At 39.9% G+C, this 18,442-nt stretch overlaps 1 pseudogene across 1 annotated transcript; it reads left to right on the forward strand.

The window, feature by feature from the left end:
* The first annotated feature begins 8,689 nt into the window (after nt 1–8,689).
* On the forward strand, nt 8,690–9,296 carry LOC308551513 (ras-related protein Ral-A pseudogene; annotated as a pseudogene). Its single transcript has one exon. The product of its transcript is annotated as a ras-related protein Ral-A pseudogene (transcript).
* Nucleotides 9,297–18,442: the final 9,146 nt, after the last annotated feature.

Below are 18,442 nucleotides of genomic sequence, written 5' to 3' on the forward strand. Positions count from 1 at the left end.
TAATAAAAAAACTCATTTTATGATGTTGCTATTAAATTTCCAACTACACCAACTATAAATGTTTCAGAAAAAAAGTAAGCCCTAGCCAGTTTGGCTCAGTGGTTAGAGTGTCGGCCTGCTGACTGAAGCATCCTGGGGTTCGATTCCTGGTCAAGGGCACGTACCTTGGTTGCAGGCTTGATCCCCAGCCCTGGTTGGGGCATGTGTGGGAGGCAACCAATCAATGTCTTTCTCACATCAATGTTTCTCTCTCTACCTTCCACTCTCTCTGAAAAGCAATGGAAAAGTATAAAACAGACCAATGTAACTACTAGGTCTATTTATTTATTTACTTATTATTATTATTATTATTATTATTAATGTCTCTTTATCTTTATTGTTGAGACCATTACAGATGTCTCCCTTTTAACCCCAATGACCCCCTCCACCCCACATCCATCCCACCCCCAGGCCCTCCCCACACCAATGTCCACGTCCATGGGCCATGTCCATAAACATAAAAGTTCCCTGATTAATCTCTCCCCACCCACACCCCCCTCCCCGCCTTCCCTCTGAGATCCCTCAGTTTGTTTCAAGCTTCTATGTTAGTGGATCCACTTTGTTCATCAGTTTATTTTGTTTATTATATTCCACATATAAGTGAGATCATTTAGCACTTGTCCTTCTCTGACTGGCTTATTTCACTTAGCATAATACTCTCTAGTTCCCTCCATGCTGTGCCAAAGGCCAAAAGGTCCTTCCTCTTCACAGCTGCATAGTATTCCATGGTGTAAATGTGCCACTGCTTTTTTATCCACTCATCTACTGATGGGCACTTGGGCTGTTTCCAGATCTTAGCTATTGTGAATTGCGCCACTATGAACATAGGGGTGCATAAGTTCTTTGTGATTGGTGTTTGGGGTTCCTTAGGATATATTCCTAGAAGTGGGATCACTGGGTCAAATGGCAGGTCAATTTTTAATCTTTTGAGGAAACTCCATACTGCTTTCCATAGTGGCTGCACCAGTCTGCATTCCCACCAGCAGTGTACTAGGTGTCCTTTTCTCCACACCCTCGCCAGCACTTGTAGTTCATTGACTGTTGATGGAGCCATTCTAACAGGTGAATCCTCATCTGAGGATACATTTTTCATAGATTTTTAGAGGGAAGAAGGGAGAGAAAGAGAGGGAGAGAGAGAAACATCACTGTGAGAGAAACATTGATCGGTTGGCCCCTCACCCCCCCCCCCAAACACACACCCCAGCCTTGAGGATTGAACCCACAACCTAGGTACGTGCCCTGACTGGGAATCAAACCCACAACCATTTTTGGTGTACAGGATGACACTCCAATCAATTGAGCCACCCTGCCAGGACACTGTTAGGTCTTTAATAGTTAATATTTTTCCACATTTCTAACCAGTTGGAGTTAAAGGTATCCGAGCTAAGTTCCCGTCCTCTTTTCAGGTCACTTCAATGGGTACATACCAAAATTAAGTAGTGGAACAAAAGAATACTGTGATCCAGTGGAATCAGGCTCTATTTAAGCCATGTTCCTAAATTAGCATGTTGGAACATCAAAAGGGGAACTAATGTGTCCTGGTGAGCCAGTGTGTCAGCTTCAGAGACCACATCATACCTTTCATAGTGTGCTAACAGGGTCAGAATAACTTATCTCTTGGGGTTCCTGCCTTCATTCACTTTTCCCCCCAGTGCCCCCAAATCTAAATATGTTTCTCTCAAATAGATAATGCAAACTATCTCTTTGAAAACCTTAGCTGGACACTTCAATGCAATGTGAGGTCCTGGACTGGATCCTAGCACAGAAAAAGGACATTAGTGGGAAAACTGGTGAAATCCAAACAAAGCCTATAGTTTAGTTAATAGTAGTGTACCATTGTTGATTTCTTAGTTTGATCATTCGTTATACCGTGGTTATATAAGATGTTCATATTAAGCAAAGCTCAGTAAAGGGTATACCAGATCTCTCTGTACTGTTTTTGAATGCTTCTATAGATCTAAAATTATATTGAAATAAAAAATTGAAAATAATCTACACATGCACCTCTTAGGCCTCAAACTTCAGTGGGGGGAAGTGGGGAAGGACAGGAGCTCCACTCCCACAATCACTCCACCCTCTGATCCTGCTCCAGTGAACTACTTTCATTTACACTAAGAGGCCATTCTCTCTAGACTCTGTACAGATTGTTCATTGCTGTTCTTGGTCTAGATGCTCTGCTGATTCTGCCATCCCTTTTTCTACCTTTTGCTTGGCTAAAATCTTGCTTGTATATATCAGCCCTTAGTGTGAATGTTACTTTTTCCTAGCAGATCTTCCCAGAGAGCCCCCCATTCCATACATATACCACCCCCCACACACACATACTGAGTTGGATTAAGTGCCCCTTGTATATGCTCCCACTGTACCCTCTGATTTGTCACTTTTGTACTGTACTAGAGGCCTGCCTGCCTCCCCCATTACTCAATTGTTAACTCTAGATCTTCTGTCCACACCTACAACTTCCATATAGCAAAGCAGACGCTGAAATAATTTCACAGGTTTAAACACTTTGAGGGTTAAGTTTCCTATTTGAGTAATTATTCTAGTAATTGAGTAATTATTCTAGTAAATTATATACTCTGTGATATTATGAGAGTGCAGAGTTTTAGTTTTTCACTTGGTACTGTAGAGTTTCTGACAGAGAATCATATTTCTGCACCAATATCGACTTGTTATCAAAGAGGTACACATATATCCCTGAATTGCATGGAATCATGGCAAAATGATACCCACAATAAGTCTAGTTAACATCCATCACTACACCACACATAGTTACAAAATTTTTTTCTTGTGATGAATGTTTTTAAGATCTACTCTCTTAGTAACTTTCAAGTATACAATAGAGTATTATTAATTATAGTCATTATGCTGTACATTACATCCCCAGGACTTATTTATTTAACAGCTGGAAATTTGTACTTTTTAACCCCCTTCATCCATTTTGCCCACCTTCCACCTCTGGTAACCACCAATCTGTGCTCTATAATCCATGAGCTCTATTTCTTTTCTTGTTGTTTTTTGGGATTTTTTTTTTTTTTTTTAGATTCTACATATAAGTGAGATCATATAGTATTTGTTTTTCTCCATCTGACTTATTTCACTTAGCATAATACCCTCAAAGTCCATTTATGTTGTCCCAAATGGCAAGATTTCACATTTTCTTTATTCATTCATCTGTCAATGGACACTTAGTTTGCTTCCCTATCATGGCTATTGTATGTAATGCTGCAGTGAGCATAGGGGCACAAATATCTTTTCAAGTTAGTGTTTTTGTAGTCTTTGGATAAAGAATTGTTGGATCATATGATAGTTCTATGAGGAACCTCTGTACTGTTTTCCATAGTGGCTGGACCAGTTTACATTTCCACCAACAAGAGTGCACAAGGGTTCCCTTTTCTCCACATCTTTACCAGCAATTGTTCTCTCTCTTTTTTTATATATATTTAATAGCCGTTCTAACAGGTGTGAGGTGATATCTCATTGTGGTTTTGATTTGCATTTCCCTGATGATTCATGCTATTGAGCACCTTGTCATGCATGTATTGGCAATACGTATGTCTTCATTTTACACATCATGTTATACTATGTGATATATGGAATGATTCTATGCATCATGTTATACTATGTGATGTATAGAATGAAGTACTTCATTATTTTAGCAGATGTATTACAGATATTACATGTTATGAGTATATCATAATTTATTTTGCTTTCCTCCATTAATAGTCATTTAAGTTGTTTCCATTTTTCCCCTGTCACTAACAATTCTGTGAAAAACTGTCTCACACACACTACCCTGGGCAAAGAAGGCAACAAGAAAGGTGTGCTCATTTAACTTGATTGCAAATCTGAATTCCCTGGAGAGCTTGTTAAAACTCAGATTGCTACCCTTTCCTCCATCTGAGTTTGTGATTCTACAGGTATGGAGGTGGGGGATCTGCAAATTTCCATTTTACCAAGTTCCCACGCAGAGCCTATTCTGCTGTTCTGGGGAACTAACTACATTTTGGAAACCACTATCCTGTGTAGCAGAAGGAAAGGAAGATAGGATGGGTAGATATGTATGCTTGGTAACCAGACGATCAGGGAGTTCCTATCTAATAGCTTCTATTTTCTCTATGAAATAAGAGTTGGGGTCAAGTACTGAAAGTGTGGGAGCAGGAGGGAGGTGGTACTGGGGTACGAGGTTAGAGAAGAGTGGAGAAGTTTTTTTAAAAAACTATTGCAGAAGGTTGGAGACAGAATTTACCAAAGGGTATGAAGTGAAACTACCAGGCAATATTGAAGTCTCATTTGAGATCTGGGTCTCACTTTAGATCTATAATACACTCATTCTTCCCAATTGTGTGACTTTTTCCAGTAAAAGTGAAGAAAGTAAATTATTGGTTTCACCTAAGACTGAGGTTTTGCCTCCTTAGTGTCTCAAAAAGACATCCAGTACCTCATGCCAAAAACCTGGCATCACCATAGATTCCTCCCTCACTCTCCACAGCCCACCCATTATCAATATAATAGCTAACACTTAATATAATGCTTACTATGCTCTAGAAATGTTATAAATGTGCTGTGTTGTATATGTTAATGCATTTAATCCTGACACTTCCTATAAGTACTATTATTACCTTCATTTTGTAAATTAAGACACTGAGGTACAGAGAAATTTTGGATTTTTCCAAATTCATGTAGCTACAAACTTGCAGAGCTGGGCTTCAAACTAGGCATTCTAGCACAAGGGTACAGTTCATAAGTCATTCTGTGTTGTTTCAACTTCCTAACTATCTTTCTGCTCTATCCACTCTTCTCCATTTCCACAACCACCTCCACAACCCTAGTCCAAACCATGTCATGTCTCATGCAGAATACTGCCTTAAACTCCTGAGTAGTTTTCCAGTTTTCATGCTTTCCCCTTTATAACTCATTCTCCACATTGCTACCAAAGTGCTTTCAAAAACACAAATTAGCTCAAGTTTTTCTCCTGGATTAAAGCCCTTCAGTGGTTTCCCATAACAACCCCCCCCCCCCCACCCCAATCCTATCCATGATTTACAAGGTCTTGGATGACCTGACAACTTCTTAACCTTCCAACTAGATCACTTGTCATTATTTTCCCTAAATCACCATGTTCCAGCCATCAGTAGCTTTATTTAAATTCTTGAAATACATCAAATTCTTTCTTCAGCAGAGCCTTTGCACATGCTGTTACTATTATCTAGAATGTCCATCCTGCAGTTCTTTCCATGAGTGGTTACTTCTCATTCTTTTTTTTCTTTTTCTTTTTTATTGTTGACACCATTACAGATGTTCCCCCATTCCCCCACCTTTGCCCACCTCCACCCAGGTCCCACCCCTCCTCCCCTGGCCTTCACCACACTGGTGTCTATGTACATGGGCTATACATATATGTCATTGGCTAATCTCTTCACCTTCTTTTACTTATGAATGTTTTTTTAATATATCTTTATTGATTTCAGAGAGAGGAAGGGAGAGGGAGAGAGAGAGAAATATCAATGATGAGAGAGTCATTGATCAACTGCCTCCTGCACGCCCCCACTGGGGATCGAGCCCACAACCCAGGCATGTGCCCTGACTGGGAATCAAACCACAATCTCCTGGATACTAGGCTAATGCTCAACCACTGAGCCACACCAGCCAGGCTACTTAGCATTCTTAACTCTTAGCTTCCATATCACTATCTCAGAGACCTCTTCCTTGACTACTGTAAGTAGGTTTCCTCTAATTGCACAAACATCCTTTTTTTGTTATTCTCTATTACAACTTGTTTTCTTCATAGCGGTTTTCACTATTTTTAAAATAGTGAAAAAACAGCCTCCCACCAGAATGTCAGTTTCATGAGAGCAGGGACCAAGTCCATTTTATTCAACCATTATATTCCAGTTCCTACCATATGGCTAACACATAATAGGTACCCAATAAATATCTGACAAGGCAATGAGTTAATGTATTTGAGTCAGCCAAGTGGTAATGTCAGACAGAAGTGTGATAATCATATTGAGGAGTACAAGGGAGAGATTTGACCTAGGAGTCATAGGGATATTTATGGTAGCAGACACCCTGGGAATGGATAAGATTTACCTAGGGCTGAGAATAGAATGAAAACGCAAGAGAGTCTAGCAACAAGACAGAAAAAACTCTAATATTTAAAGATCCACTTGAAAAAAATGAGCTATCAAAGCAGTGTGAGAATGAAGAAATGCTTTTATGGTCAAATGAATCAATTTTTTCATTCATGTCATCTGGATTTTGTGTCCAGAATTTCTTTTGACTCTGTCTTCAAAATATGTCCAGAGTCCGGCAACTTCTCACCACCTCTACAGTATCCCCTTAATTCAAGGCACTATTACAATCCTCTTTTGGTTGGTTTCTCTGCTTTCACCCTTGCTGCTTACAGTGTATCCTGGACATAATAGCCAATGTGATCCTGTTATGAGGTAAGACAGATAGTCATTGCTCTGCTCAAGGTCCTCCCGTCGCTCCTGATTTCAATCACAGTAAAAGATGAAAGGGAGCAGAACTTGCCACCCTGAAATAAATCTCTTTGGCATAAGGATTATTTTGAGCTGATGGTTTTTAAGAAAGAGCAGACACATGAAAACTCTGAAACTTCAGTATAAATTACCCTTTTGTTAGAGACATTTACATTTACATTTAGAAGGGAAATCTCCATTTGTAAGGCTCTCTCCCTCTCCGTAGCTAGAAGAGGATTACCAAATCTCTGGAAACTGTCATTACTGTAGAAGGCTGGGATTTTGGTCTGCATAAGAACCATGTTCTGTTTACTGTGATTTTTCTGATAATCTTCCATAACTATCTCCCCTCTCCCAATCTTCTTCTATCTTTAGCTGGAGATGGTATTTAAGGTAATAGCTTGAATCATTTTGGGGAATTTTTCAGTTTTCCTGTGTCTCTCCCATGTATATAGGAGAAATACATGTTATTAAATGTTTTTCTCATGTTAATCTGTCTTTTATTACAGGGGATTCTCAGACAAGAACTTAGAAACATAAAGGGAAATTATTTTTTCTCCTGGATGAAGGCAAAATCTTTGGTCTACAAAGACCTATGTGATCTGACCCTCTGCTACATAAGCACTGTGTCTCTTACTACTCTTGCATTCCCTCACTCAGTTTCAGCCATACTGACCTACTAGCTGTTCTTAGAGAGTAGCAGGTAGCAGAAATGCTTCAGTCTTCCTGGCGTGCTCTTCCCCCACATATCCATAGGACTTACTCCCTCTTCTATTATTGCTTTAATTTCACTTTCTTAGTGAGGCCAATTTTGATCAACCCTTTTAATTTTGCATGCTTCCCATGTTTGACAGACATGAGCAGAGCTAGGAGGATGGGCGAGGTACAGAGACTCACCAGGGCAGAAAGCCCCAGATTGCTAGCAAGGGCCAAAACTGAGAAAACAAGAACCTTGTCCTCAGGGCAACCTGTGTATCCTCCTCTCACATATGGCTGGTCATGTGGTTTAGACCCCTGAGCATTCCTCCTTAAAGATAATATCTAGGCCTCAGTTGTATTTCAGCTTTAGGCCCAAAAAAGCAGCAAAACCAGACAAGTGGTGCCATGGCTGCCTCAGGACCAGCTACATTGACTAATTACCTCCTGCCCTGGCACTGACCAATCAGTGGAGACCACAACCCTGAAAGAGCACACCTGGAAAGCTGATGAATATTCTCTTGAGACACTCCCCTGAGACCTCCCCTAAGATATCCACCTGCAAGAGAGAGATAAATATGCTCAGGAAAAGGGACCCAGGGTGCACTTCCCACAAGGGGAGCACACCAGCACCATCTCCACCCCGCTTCTTCCCTCTGGAGGGGACCCTATGAGACTTGCAACCAGGGGAGCAATGGGTAGTGGCAGCTGGTCCCGGGCTTACCCCCTGAACCTGCCTCCAAGGCCCCTTTCTCTCTGACTTCTCAGTGAGTTAAAGCAGCCCAGCCTAGGCTCTCCTGTTGCTTCTTCTATGCTCTTCCTTGTCTCACTGTCCCTAGTTTTGCTGCCATCATGAACCCAATACCCTTTGAGTCAGTGCTGTGTAGCCCTTCCCTTTAGATATCCCTATCCCCACCCCCTTTTCCTTAAATAAATTCAATTTTTCTTTATTCACTGTCAGAGATGGCTAGTTAGCCTGCATACGCCTCATGGACCCTAACCTTTCATCCCTTCTATACTCCTGACCCCCCTCTACTTACTATGCTCTATTTCTTTCATAGCATTTTCACCTTCAAACATATTTTATAGTTTATTTATTTGGTTTATTGTTTATTGTCTATCCTGCCTCACTAAAATGTTAGCTCCAGGTAGGCAGGGACTTTTGTGTGTTTGTTCACTGATGTATTTATTCCCAGCACCTAAAACTGTTGGCATATAATAGGCTCTGAATAAATATTTGCTGAATGAATTAATGGATGGATGGTCCTCATAACAAGATTACAAATGCATCTGTGGGGTGGTGGACTGGTTTACAGTGCAGGTCATAAAAGACATTGCAGCTTCTGCGTTGTACTCTTGGATCACTCATCTGGAGGAAGCCAACTGTCATGTTATGAGGACATTCAAGCAGCCCAATGGAGAGGCCCAGATGATTCTTCTTAATCCTTTGGTGAAAACTCTGATACAAGATGGCTGCAAATGAGCCCAAGGGTCAGAATTCTTTGGCCTTACACAAAGGCATCATATGGGCAGTGGCAGTGTTGGCAAGTCCACTCTGACTCTGCAGTTCATGTATAATGAGTTTGTGGAGGACTATGAGCCTACCCAAGCAGACAGCTATCAGAAAAAGGTAGTGCTGGATGGGGAAAAAATGCAGATTGATACTTTGGATACAGCTGGGCAGGCAGACTAACTGCAATTAGAGGCAACTGCTTCCAGGGCGGGGAAGGTTTCTTCTCTGTGTTCTCTATTACAGAAATGGAATCCTTTGAAGCCAAGGCTAACTTCAAGGAGCAGATTTTAAGAGTAAAAGAAGGAGAATGTTCCATTTCTCCTGGTAGGTAACAGATCAGAATTAGAAGATAAAAGGCAGGTTTCTGTAGAAGACATGAAAACCAGAGCCAATCAGTACAATATTAACTATGTGGAAGCATTTGCTAAAGCACGTGCTAATGTTGACATAGTATATATTTTTTTTATTTAATGAGGGAAATTCGAGCCAGAAGGATGGAAGATAAAGAATGGAAAAAAGAAAGTTTAGCAAAGAGAATCAGAGAAAGATGCTGCATTTTATAATCAAAGCACAAATTCCTTTCTTAATCTTGACCATACTACTAAATATAATTTATAAGCATTGCCAAAAAAGTGTGGTATGAATACGTATTTTTTCTGTTTAAATGGCTAATCATCTTGACCCAATTTGTTGAAAAATCCATCATTGCCCACCCCCTCTTTGAAATATTTCTTAAGACATACTTCAGTTCCTTTCAATTGAGTATTAAGTTTGGTTGAAACATCATGTCCTTCATTATGGAGAAAGATAAAGTGAAATTATATCTTCATTTGTTCAGCCAGTTCCTATATAAATACAACTATATGCTCATTAAAAAGTTTTTTTCTAAACATAGGGAGAAATTCTTTTTTAAATTGATTTTTTAGAGAGACAGGAAGGGAGAGGGAGAGAGAGATAGAAACATTACCCCCACTGGGGATGAAGCAGCAACTCAGGCATGTGGCCTGACCCAGAGGATGCTCAACCAACTGAGCCACGCCAGCCTGGCTCATTAAAAAGTTTTTATTCCTTGTTTGTTGTAGTTAAGTAGGCTATCTTCTGGACAGTGGCTGCTTAAAGTGGTTTGGAAAGTCTCCCAATCTTTAATCACGTAAAATTCTTTCCTCCCTTCCTCCTTTTGCTTCATACCAGATAACAGACATTTTTAGAATACATTGGCAGGTTATGTTTCTATAGTTTGGAAAACAGCCATAACTGGATGCAGAGTGACCTTACATCTGCCCTTCATGTAAAAATGCAAGGCTGACAGGAGAGCTTCAATTTACTTATCCAGAGTAATCCCTAGTTGATGACTGAAGGTTACTTCTTAATCATTTAACTGGTTGAAGCTTTTAAAAATATGGACTATTTTTGCTTTGTTTTTTATTGTTGCTTGTTTTAGTATAAAAAAGTGAGCCCTGCTTTTTTTGCTGCACTTACACATTTGTCTCCAAGAAAGGAAAGGGTATCACATGAAAGAAATTCATCTCTGAAAAAAAACGGGTAAAAAAAGGCCTTAGATTCTGGCAGAAAGACCTGAAATAAGTATACAGAGATCCAAGATGGCAGCAGACTGAGTGGAAGCTACACTGACACTCTCCTGGGACCAATGTGGATTTACAACTAAACCATAGAAAAACCATCCTGAAAACCAACTGAAGGCAAGCTGGAGAGCACCCTCATAACCACGGAGAAAAAGTAGAGACAGCACAGAGACTGGGAGGAAGTGCAGATGTGAGAGGGCTGGCTGGGCTCCCACAGGAAGCAGCTGAAGATCCAGAGGGAGATCTCAGCTGTGGGGGTTCCCACTGAGCACTCTGGGGCCTAAATCCCAGGAGCACCAGAACTGAGAAAGGTGCACACATAACATCTGGCTGTGAAAAGCAGCTGGGTTTCTGTCTGCCAGGGAGAGACGGCTGGAAATGCAGGCACCCTCTTCAAGAGCCAACCCACAAAGTTTCCTGTGCAGCCACTCACCTTGGGCTCCAGCAGAGGGAGGGCAGAGTGGACTGGAGCTGTGTGGGGAGAGTCTGGGGAGAGTCATTCCCCCAGACTGTGGGGAACATCTTTCTCTGGAGGCGAATTTTTTACTTTTGCTGGAGGGGAGAAGCAATTGCCCCACCCTGCTGGAAAAACCTCTTGCCCTGCCCAGAGGAGTTTCTACAGCCTGAGGCTTGTTAAGAGACTGATAACAACCAGCCATCCCACTCGGTGGAGCTTCTATAGCCTGAGGCTCATTAAGAGAATCAGATTAATCAGCCTGCAGGCAGAGGCAGAACTCAGGGTGCTTTGAGTCTTTGCCTGATCTGTTTTGGGACCTGGGCCTTAGAAAAGCAGACTTTGGTGTCCATCTTGGTCCTGTCCAAACACACCCAGCCCCAGCAGTGGAGACCTCAAGCCTGGGGTTGTTGGTAGCCCCAAACAGGGTACTCATGGCCAGTCATAAACTGCATCTGACATTGGCCTGTACCAGAGACCCTCCAAAAAGACTGAGAGTCCTAGCAGATCTACCTAACACTTAAAAAAAACACCAAATGCCCGGCCGGGCGTGGCTCAGCGGTTGAGCGTCGACCTAGGATCCAGGCAATCGGGGTTCGATTCCCGGTCAGGGCACATGCCCAGGTTGCGGGCTTGATGAATGACTCTCTCATCATTGATGTTTCTGTCTCTCTCTCTCCCTCTCCTTTCCTCTTTCTGAAATCAATAAAGATATATTAAAAAAAAAAAAAAAAAAAAAACCACACCAAAAAAGTAACCAAAATGGGAAGAACAAAAAACAAGCCCCAAATGAAAGAACAAGAGAAGTCTCCATAAAAAGAGCCAAATGAAATGGAGATAAGCAATCTCTCCAATATAGAGTTCAAAATACTGATTGTAAGGTGCTCAACAGCATGAAAAAAAATATGAAAACTATAAAAAATGACAAGTCAGAATTGAAGAATGACATAGCAGAAATAAAGAATACATTGGAAGAAATAAACAGCAGATTAGAGGAAGCTGAGGGTAGGATCAGTGAATTAGAAGACAGGGTAGAAAAAAATCATTCAATCTGAGACCCCAAAACAAAAACAATTAAAAAACAGGAGGACAGTCTAAGGGAGCTGTGGGAAAGCATAAAACATAGCAATATTTGTATTATAGGAGTGCCAGAGGAGGTCAAAAGTAAGCCAGGGTTAGAGAACGTGTTTGATAAAATAATGACAGAAAACTTCCCTAACCTGGTCAAGGAAAGAGGCACACAAGTTCTGGAGGCACAGAGAGTCCCAAGCAAGAAGAATCCAAAAAGGCCCACGCCCAGACACATCATAATTAAAATGTCAAGAATCTAAGACAAAGAGAGAATATTAAAGAAAGCTAGAAAAAAGCAATCTGTTACCTACAAACGAGCTCCCATAAGGCTGTCATCTGACTTCTCATCAGAAACTCTGCATTCCAGAAGGGAATGGCATGAAGTACTCAAGGTAATGCAAAACAAGGATCTGAAACCAAGACTACTCTATCCAGCAAGATTATCAATCAAGCTGGATGGTGAAATAGAGTTTCCAAGAAAAAAAAAGGTTAAAAGACTTTATTACTACAAAACCAGCATTACAGGAAATGTTAAAGGCACTGCTATAATTAGAAGTAGAAATAAAGAGAATGAGAAACATAGGTATAAAGAAACAAAATGGCAGTAGATAAATATCTTTCAATAATAACCTTAAATGTAAATGGATTAAATGCCCCAATAAAAAGATATAAGGTTGCTGAATAGATAAGAAAATATGACCCAAATATAAGCTGTCTATAAGAGACCCACCTCAGAACAAGACTAACACAGGATGAGAGTGAAGGGATGGAAAAAAATTTTTCCATGCAAATGGAAATGAATAAAAAGCTGGGGTAGGAATACTCGTATCAGACAAAATACTCATATGGTCAAAATGAAGACCATAACGAGAGATAAGAAAGGTCATTACATAATACTAAAGGGATCAATCCAGCAAGAGGATATAACCCTGATAAACATATATGCGCCCAATATAGGAACTCCTAAATTTATAGAAAAAACTTCTAGAAGACTTTAAGGGAGAGATTGACAGCAAGACTGCCATACTAGGGGACTTTAACACCTCACTAACTTCACTGGATAGGTGTTCCAGACAAAAAATCAACAAGGAAACAGTGACCCTAAATGACACACTAGGTCAGATGGATTTCATTGACATTTACAGAACATTCTACCCCAAAGCTGTAGAATATACATTCTTCTCAAGTGCACATGGTACATTCTTAAAGATAGACCACATGTTAGGACACAAAACAAGTTTCTACAAGTTCAAGAAGATTGAAATCATATCAAGCATCTTCTCGGATCACAGTGGCATGAAATTAGAAATCAACTACAATAGAAACACTAAAAGACATTTAAACACGTGAAGGCTTAAAAGCATGTTTTTAAACAATGAATGGGTTACCAAAGAGATTAAGAAAGAAATAGAAAAACTTCCTGCAAACAAATGAAAATGAGCACACAACAACTCCAAATATATGGGACACAATGAAAGCAGTCCTGAGAGGGAAGTTCATCGCCCTACAAGCCTACCTCAAAAAACAAAGAAAACTTCTAATAGACTTTCTAACCCTACAACTTAAAAACTTAGAAAGAGAACAACAAGAAAATCCCAGAGTAAGTAAAAGGAAAGAAATAATAAAGATCAGAGCAGAAATAATGACATAGAGACTGAAAAAAACAATACAAAAGGTCAATGAAACCAAGAGCTGGTTCTTTGAAAAGATAAACAAGATTGCTGAACCTTTATCCAGACTTATCAAGAAACAAAGAGAGGGGATCCAAATAAACAAAATCAGAAATGAAAGAGGTGAAATAACAACTGACCCAACAGAAAAGAAGGGATTGTAAGAAAATACTATGAACAACTATATGCCACCAAGCTGGACAACATGGATGAAATGGATAAATTCCTAGAAAAATGCAACCCTCCAAAACTCAATCAGGAGGTCAGAAAGTCTAAATAGTCCAATAACTGCTGATGAAGTTGAAGCAGTAATCAAAGGGCTGCCAGCACACAAAAGCCTTGGATTGGATGGCTTCACAGGGGAGTTTTACAAAACATTCAAAGAAGAATTAACACCTATCCTTCTCAAACTATTTCAAAAAATTCCAGAGGGAGGAACACTTCCAAACTCTTTTTATTTATTTATTTATTTTATTTTATTTTATTATGATTTTTTTTAATATATCTTTATTGATTTCAGAGAGAGGAAAGGAGGGAGAGAGAGAGAGATAGAAACATCAATGATGAGAGAGTCATTGATCAGCTGCCTAGCCTACAACCTGGGCATGTACCCTGACCGGGAATCAAACCCCGATTGCCTGGATCCTACGTAGACGCTCAACTGCTGAGCCATGCCCGGCTGGGCCCAAATTCTTTTTATGGGACCAGCATTAGCCTAATTCCAAAACCAGATAAAGACACTATAAAGAAAGAGAATTACAGGCCAATATCCCTGATGAACATAGATGCTAAAATCCTCAACAAAAATATTAGCAAATCAGATGTAGCAATATATTAAAAAGGTCATACACTATGACCAAGTGGGATTTATTCCAGGGATGCAAGGTTGGTACAATATTCACAAATCAATAAACATGATTCATCACGTAAACAAATTGAAAGACAAAATTCATATGATCATATCAATAGATGCAGAAAAAGCATTCGATAAAATCCAACACCCATTTTTGATAAAAACTCTCAGCAAAGTGGAAATAGAGGGATCATACCTCAACATAATACAGGCTGTATATGACAGACCTACAGCCAACATCATACTCAATGGGTAAAAACTAAAACCATTTCCCCTAAGAACAGGAACAAGACAAGGGTGTCCACTTTTCACCACTCTTGTTCAACATAGTACTAGAAGTCCTAGCCACAGCAATCAGACAAGAAGGAAACATAAAAGGATCCAAGTTGGAAAGGAGAAAGTAAAACTGTCATTATTCACAGATGACATGATATTGTACATAGAGAATCCTAAAGACTTCACCAAAAAACTACTAGATTTAATAAATGAATTCAGCAAGGTAGCAGGATACAAAATTAACACCCAGAAATTGATGGCATTTTTACACACCATTAATGAACTCTCAGAAACAGAAACTAAAAAAACCAATTCCATTTACCACTGCAACTAAAATATAAGATACTTAGGAATAAACTTAACCAAAGATGTAAAAGACCTGTACTTGGGAAACAAGAGGACACTGAAAAAGAAATAGAGGAAGATATACACATATGGAAAGTATACCATGTTCATGGATTGGAAGAATTAACATCATTAAAATGTCCTTGTTACCCAAAACAACCTATACATTCAATGCATTTCCTTTTAAAATACCAACTGCATATTTCACAGGTCTAGAACAAACACTTAAAATTTATATGGAACCAAAAAACATCTCGAATAGCCACGGCAAACTTTTTTTTTTTTTTTTAATATATCTTTATTGATTTCAGAGAGAGGAAGGGAGAGGGAGAGAGAGAGATAGAAACATCAATGATGAGAGAGTCATTGATCAGCTGCAGCCTGCAACCCGGGCATGTGCCCGGACCGGGAATCAAACCCCTATCGCCTGGATCATAGGTCGACACTCAACCGCTGAGCCACGCCTGGCCAGGTGCCACGGCAATCTTGAGAAAGAAGAACAAAGTTGGAGGGATCACAATACTAGATATCAAGTTATACTACAAAGCTACTGTAATCAAAACAGCCTGGTACTGGCACAAGAACAGACATATTGATAAGTGGAACAGAAAAGAGAACCCAGAAATTGACCCATGCCATTATGGTTAATTAATATTTGATAAAGGAGGCAAGAACATACAATGGAGTAAAGGCAGTCTTTTCAATAAATGGTGCTGGGAAAATTGGACAGATATATGCAAAAAAATGAATCTAGACAACCAACTTACACCATACACAAAAGTAAATTCAAAATGGATAAAAGACTTAAATGTAAGACATGAAACCATAAAAATCCTAGAGAAAAACATAGGCAGCAAAGTCTCAGACATCTCTCGTAGCAATATGTTTGCTGATACATCTCCTAGGGCAAGAGAAACTAAGGAGAAAATAAACAAATGGGACTGCATCAAAATAAAAAGCTCTGCACAGCAAAAGAAACCATCAACAAAACAAAAAGGGACCCCACTGTATGGGAGAACATATCTGCCAATGACACATTTAATAAAGGGTTAAGATCCAAAATATGAAAGGAACTCATATAACTTAACAAAAAGGAAGACAAACAATCCAATTAAAAAATGGGCAAAGGACCTAAATGGATACTTCTCCAAAGAGGACATACAAATGGCTAAGAGACATATGAAAAAATCCTCAATGTTGCTAATCATCAGAGAGATGCAAATTAAAACCACAATGAGGTGTCACTTTCACACCTGTTAGAATGGCTCCATCAACAAATCAGCAAACTACAAGTGCTGACAAGGGTGTGGAGAAAAGGGAACCCTTGTACATTGCTGTTGGGAATGCAGACTGGTGCAGCCACTATGGAAAGCAGTATGGAGTATCCTCAAAAGGTTAAAAATTGACCTGCCATTTGACCCAGTGATCCCACTTCTAGGAATATATCCTAAGGAATCCCAAACACCAATCACAAAGAACTTATGCACCCCTATGTTCATAGTGGCGTAATTTACAATAGCTAAGATCTAGAAACAGCCCAAGTGCCCATCAGTAGATTAGTGGATAAAAAAGCAGTGGCACATTTACACCATGGAGTACTATGCAGCTGTGAAGAGGAAGGATCTTTTATCCTTTGGCACAGCATGGAGGAAACTAGAGAGTATTATGCTAAGTGAAATGAGCCAGTCAGAGAAAGACAAGTGCCACATGATCTCACTTATATGTGGAATATAATAAACAAAATAAAGTGATGAACAAAGTGGATCCAGAGGCATAGAAGCATGGAATAGACTGAGGGATCTCAGAGGGAAGGCAGGGAGGGTGGTGTGGGTGGGGAGAGATTAATCAAAGAACTTATACGTTGCCTGGCCGGGTGTGGCTCAGCAGTTGAGCATCAAACCAGGAGATCGTGGTTTGATTCCTGGTCAGGGCACATGCCCAGATTGTGGGCTCGATCAATGACTCTCTCATCATTGATGTTTCTATCTCTCTCTCTCCCTCTCCCTTCCTCTCTCTGAAATCAATAAAGATATATTAAGAAAAAAAAGAACTTATATGTTTATAAGCATAACCCATGAACACAGACATTGGTATGGGGAAAGCCTGGGGGTGGGATGGATGTGGGGTGGAGGGGATCAGTGAGGATCAAACGGGGACACCTGTAATATTCTCAACAATAAAGAAACTTAAAAAAAAATAATTAAAAAAAAGTGAGCCCTTTGCAGGTAAATTGAGATTAAAGATAAGGCCACCAATATTCAATATTTAATTTACTAAGTACACATCTCATACTAAGTATCATGGAGGGTAAAAAGAACTTGCAAATCATTCAGGCAACATTGATTTAGCACTTATTATATTCCAAGAATACCTAGTGGCAAAGTAATATTGCTTGACTCAGGTTTTCAGTCAATCATTGCAATGGTTTCTGGAAAGAAACAATGTGTCAAGGGAAAAATTATAGTAAAGAGGAAATTTAACTATACTGTATTTAATGATAATCCAAAGAAAGAAAGAAGTAAAGGGGGAAATCTAGACCATCTATTAGAGGAAGAATGGGATTCAATTTGGGGCAATGTGAGACCTGCTTATTGGACTGCGTGTTGGCTAGAGTCTCTCACACTCAGCTGTTCCACATGTTCTCTCTCCTGGATTACATCAGCTATACCCTGCTTCCTATCCCTACTTCCCCCAGTACAGTCTCCAGACTGCAGCCACCGTGATCTCTTTAAGATGAAATCTGATTACCTTGCACAGCACAATTAAAATACAGAAAAGTTCCATCAACCCCAAATATTCCCTTGTGCTGCCCTTTAGCAGTAAAACCATTTCCCCTAAACTCTAGCAATCACTAATCTGTTCTCCATCCCTATAGTTTGCTTTTGCCAGAATTTCATATAAATGGGATCATCCAGTATGTAGCCTTTTGAATTTGGTTTATTTCACTTAGCATACTACTTTGGGATTTATTGCTGAATAGTATTCAATAGTATGGAGGTACCACAGTTTATTCTTTCATCAGTTCGGTGATTTGACTTTGGGTGGTGGGCACACAATGCAATATACTGATCATGTTTCATAGAAATGTACACTTGAAACCTGTGTAACCTTATTAACCAATGTTACCTCAATAAATTTAATTTTAAAAAGATTAAAAAAAATTTTAAAGGCTCCCCTTCCCATTGCCCTCTGATCTAGTCAGTACACCCTCTGCCTCCCTTTCTACCTTCTTTGTCCTGTGGGTCCCAACTATATGCTACAGCCATAATGACCCTCTCCTACAATTCCCTCAACAAGCCGTCCCTCCTCTCCCTCCCTCTCCTGGTCCTTGGAAGTGCTGCCCCCCCCCCCCCCTAGAACACTCTCCTTCTTTCCCCACATTCCTGGACACTAACTGCAAAGGCAAGAGTAATCTAATTGACAGGGATGCATATTTCCTTCCTGAGACCCAGGGGAC

The sequence above is a fragment of the Miniopterus schreibersii genome, assembly GCF_964146895.1.
Source record: "Miniopterus schreibersii genome assembly, chromosome: X".
Lineage (NCBI taxonomy): Eukaryota > Metazoa > Chordata > Mammalia > Chiroptera > Miniopteridae > Miniopterus > Miniopterus schreibersii.